Here is a 3,906-nt window from a genome sequence, read left to right on the forward strand (position 1 = left end):
AGTCTCAGGGCTGGGAAGGTGGCTCAGTGGTAGAGCGCTTGCCTTACACGCATGAGGCCCTGGGTTCGATTCCTCAGCATCACATAAGCAAAAAGAAAAAAGCCGGAAGGGGCACTGTGGCTCAAGTAGTACAGCACCAGCCTTGAGCTGAAGAGCTGAGGGACAGCGCCCAGGCCCAGAGTTCAAGCCCATGACTGGACCCAAAAAAAAAAAAAAAGTACCAAAGAAATACAGTCTCAGACTGGATGGACGGACAGGCGGCCGGGGGGAGGGAGGGGCTGTTGGCTGGGGTCCCTAAAACTGCGGACTCAAGGTAGCACTGCACACAGCCTGCAAAGCCACGTGTAGGGTAATAAAATACCAGAGCTGTCGTGGGAGCCCCCAAATGCTAACCTTAAGGTTCTAGAACCCAGGGGACTAGGCTGGGAGCCCCTAGGGGAGCGTGCATCTTCCTGGAGCCATTGTTTCTTTTTTCTTTTTTGTTGGTTGTGGGTCTTGAATTCTGGGCCTGGGCCCTGTCCCTCAGCTCTTCAGCTCAAGGCTAGTGCTCTACCGCTTGAGCCACAGCACCACTTTTGGTTTTCTAGTGGTTTATTGGAGATAAGAGTCTCATGGAGTTTCCTGCCTGGGCTGGCTTTGAACTGCAATCCTCAGATCTCTACCTCCTGAGTAGCTGGGATTATAGACGTGAGCCACTGGTGCCTGGTGAGCCATTGTTTCTTAGAGCAATTATTATTACTATTATTGTTTGTTGTTGTTGTTGGTTGTGGGTCTTGAATTCAGGACCCACACTGTCCGTGAGCTCTTTTTGCTCACCTAGTGCTCTACCACTTGAACCACAGCTCTATTTCTGGTTTTCTGGTGGCTTATTGGATATAAAAGTCTCACAGACTTTCCTGTCTGGGCTGGCTTTGAACCATGATTCTCAGATCTCAGCCTCCTGAGTGGCTCGGATGTGAGCCACTGGCATCCAGCCTTTTAGAACAATGATTCCACCCCAATCTCTCCCCAGAGCCCCCAGCTTCCTATCCCAGTGAAATCTCCCCCTTCCCGGGGCCCAGCCCGCTCCCAGCTCCTTCCACACCAGCCTTGTGGGCACAGCCTTTCCCCAGCCTCCCTGCCTCTGCCCGCCCCCCCCCCCCCCCTCCCCATGTCTAGCAGCATAGTGGATTCATAAGAAAACCAGCAGTGGCTCCGGTTCTGTTTTCGGCAGCTCAATGTCAAGGGCTGGCAGCACCTGTATGTGTCAAGCAGAGGTGGGACCTGGGGGCTTTCCAGAAGGTGCCCTTTCTTGTTTTCTTTCTTCCTTCCATGCTTGCTTGCTTTTATCCCCCCATTGGTTGTGGGGCCTGAACTCTGGGCCTGGGCGCTGTCCCTCAGCTCTTCAGCTCTAGGAGAGCGCCCTCCCACTTCAGCCATAGCGCCACTTCTGGTTTTCTGGTGGTTTATTGGTGATTAGGGTCTCATGGGCTTTCCTGCCTCGGCTGGCTTTGAACTGCAATCCTCAGATCTCAGCCTCCTGAGTAGCTAGGATTTCAGGTGTGAGCCACCAGCGCCCGGCTCTTTCTCTTTCCTTCTTTCCTTCCTTCCTTCCTTCCTTCCTTCCTTCCTTCCTTCCTTCCTTCCTTCCTTCCTTCCTTCCTTCCTTCCTTCCTTCCCCCTCTCTCTCTCTTTCTTTCTCTCTGTCTGTCTGTCTGTCTCTCTCTTTCTTTATTTGTCGCCAGTCCTGGGGCTTGAACTCGGTGCCTGGGCTCTGTCCCTGAGCCTCTCTCTGTCCCTGGTCAAGGCTAGCACTCCACCACTTGAGCCACAGTGTCACTTCTGGCTTTTTCTGTGTATGTGGTAGTAAGGAATGGAACCCAGGGCTTCATGCATGCTAGACAAGTGCTCTACCACTGAGCCACTTTCTCAGCCCAGAAGGTTCCATTTCTGCGGGGCAAGGTGACAGTGTCAAGCCATTGCCTTGTCCATAAGATACAGGGACTGAGCAGACAATCATGCTGTTTGTCACCTCGCTGACTTCCTCTCCGCCATTTATTGCTGAGTCCCCAGGGGAGAGGTGCTCTCTTGAACCCCTCTGGAAGATGGGGAAACAGAGGCACAGAGCAGGCAGTAAGCTCCCTGAGGTCACACAGCCGGTCGTGGCTGGGCTGGAAGGTGAAGACCCTCAGAGCCTTTGCTCTTGACTTTGCTTCAAGAGTCTCTCAGCTCTTTTATTATTATTTTTGTTTTTGTGTCAATACTGGGGCTTGGACACTGGGCCTGGGCACTGTCTCTTAGAATTCTTTGTCTTTTGCCAGTCCTGGGGCTTGAACTCAGGGCCAGGACATGGTCCCTGAGCTTATTTTGCTCAAGGCTAATGCTCTACCACTTGAGCTACAGCGCCACTTCCAGCTTTTTCTGTGTATGTGGTACTGAGGAATGGAACCCAGAGCTTCATGCATGCTAGGCAAGCACTCTACCGCTAAGCCACATTCCCAGCCCTCCCTTGGCTGTTTTACTCAAGGCTAGGCCCTACCACTTGAACCATAGCTCCACTTCTGACTTTTTCCCTTTTCCTTTCTGGACTGGCTCTGAACCGCAATCCTCAGATCTCAGCCTCTCGAGTAGCAGGGATTTCAGGCTTGAGCCACGGCGCCCAGCTTCTTTCAGTTCCTGAGCATTATGGCTCTAAGTTCAGCAGGATCTTTGCAAGTGGTTGCTAGGCTCCAATGACCTCTGTTGCCCTCACTGGGAAGGAGAGCTGCCATTTTGCCCTCCCAGCCTTCCTCAGGCCAACGGACAAGTGAGCTCTGGGATCGGTGAGGCCAGAGCAGATTGCTCCTTTGCACCTGGCACGCTGGGCACCGCTTGCCTTCTGCCTTTGCCCTCTCTGAAAGGCTTGTGCAGCGCTGGCCTGTCAGCCGGTGGCCATGCCCAGCTAAGTGGATGCACAAGGATTAGGCAACCCATTGATTCGGCTGAGTGGCCTGGGTGTGCCCCGGTGTGCCCAGCTGTCAGAGCAAGTCAGTGGAGGTGCGTGCTCATGCTCGCCCACATCGCCTCCAAAGGCCCAAAGGCACGTGTGGGCATGTGGCTCCTGATCCTAGCTCCAGGGTCGGGGTGGGGGGGAGAGAGAGAGACAGAGACAGAGACACAGACAGAGATACAGAGACACAGAGACACAGAGACACAGAGACACAGAGACAGAGACAGAGACACAGAGACAGAGACACAGAGACACAGAGACAGAGACACAGAGACACAGAGACACAGAGACACAGAGACACAGAGACAGAGACACAGAGACAGAGACAGAGACACAGAGACAGAGACAGAGAGAGAGGAGGGGGGAGAGAGAGGAGGGGGGAAGGAAGGAGGGAGAGAAGGAGACAAGGAGGGAGGGAGGGAGAGAAACTGTCTCAATCTAGGACCCTCTATTTCTTGTCCAAGGATGGGACCCCGGGCCCGGCTAGGTCAGCAGGGGTGGCTGCGTCCACCTTGAGGTGGGCAGGAGATGCCAGTCAGGCTCAGAGATGACCTTCCGGCCTCAGTGATCCTGCAGCCGCCAGGAGAAAGGGCAGAGGAAATACGTGAGCCAAGAAGCCCCGATGCTCCGAGCCTGAGGCCTTTTCCATTCCCACAGATCACTCATCCTCCTGCTCCACAATGGCTGCACTGTGCCACCCATCAGCTGGGTTTCCTAAGCCACCGGTGAACAGACGTGGGCTAATTGGCTATGCTAATGCCGGGAGGAGGGAGGCACGTGCGGGAGTGAGAAGGTCTTTTGTGGGAGGATGTTATTGCTTAGTGGGTGCTGCGCAGGGCGGATTGGCCAGCTGGACGTGGTAAATTGTTATTTACAGTTTCTGGGCTTTTAAAAGCAGGTTTCCCCGCGGGCTGCCCTGCTTCCCGCCACGCACCGCC

The sequence above is a fragment of the Dipodomys spectabilis genome, unplaced genomic scaffold (genome assembly GCF_019054845.1).
Source record: "Dipodomys spectabilis isolate Male_0828 unplaced genomic scaffold, ASM1905484v1 ptg000188l, whole genome shotgun sequence".
NCBI classification, from domain to species: Eukaryota; Metazoa; Chordata; class Mammalia; order Rodentia; family Heteromyidae; genus Dipodomys; species Dipodomys spectabilis.